This window comes from Corvus brachyrhynchos, unplaced genomic scaffold, assembly GCF_000691975.1.
Source record: "Corvus brachyrhynchos isolate BGI_N302 unplaced genomic scaffold, ASM69197v1 scaffold1129, whole genome shotgun sequence".
Classification (NCBI taxonomy): domain Eukaryota; kingdom Metazoa; phylum Chordata; class Aves; order Passeriformes; family Corvidae; genus Corvus; species Corvus brachyrhynchos.
In genome coordinates, this window is record NW_008239806.1 from 18,482 (window position 1) to 19,015 (window position 534).

Consider the following 534-nt stretch of genomic DNA (forward strand, 5'->3'; position numbering starts at 1 on the left):
AAGAATAATAAATGTACATAGATATTTTTTATATGATAAATCTATTAAACGGTGCAGTAGGGCCCTGGCTCGTCCCCTCCCTCCTCCCTCGTGTCCCGAATGTCCGTGTTTTGTCCCCAAAAATCACCGCCTTGGTGGAGTTGAGCCGGTTCAGGGCTCGTTATGGTGAGTTTTTGGGAAATTTGGAGGGGTTAAGGTGTTTTTGTAGGTGGTTTGTTGATATTAGGGGAGGCCAAGGTGGCTGCCGGGCTGTGTGCCAAGATGGCCGCTGTGGGTTGTGGGGATAACGAGCAAGATGGCTGCCACAGTGGGGTTGGTGCTGAGCAGGGGTTGGGGTCAAGATGGCCGCCACGGGGTGTAGGGATGGTAACCAAGATGGCCACCGTGCTGCACGGCAGGTTGGCTGCGGTTTGGTTGAGCTCAAGATGGCCACCAGGAGGGCAGCCAAGATGGCTGACGCTGGTTGGGTTGTGGGGAGCAAGATGGCCACCGCTGTAAAGGACACGGCAGCGTTGGTTGGGATAAAAATGGCTG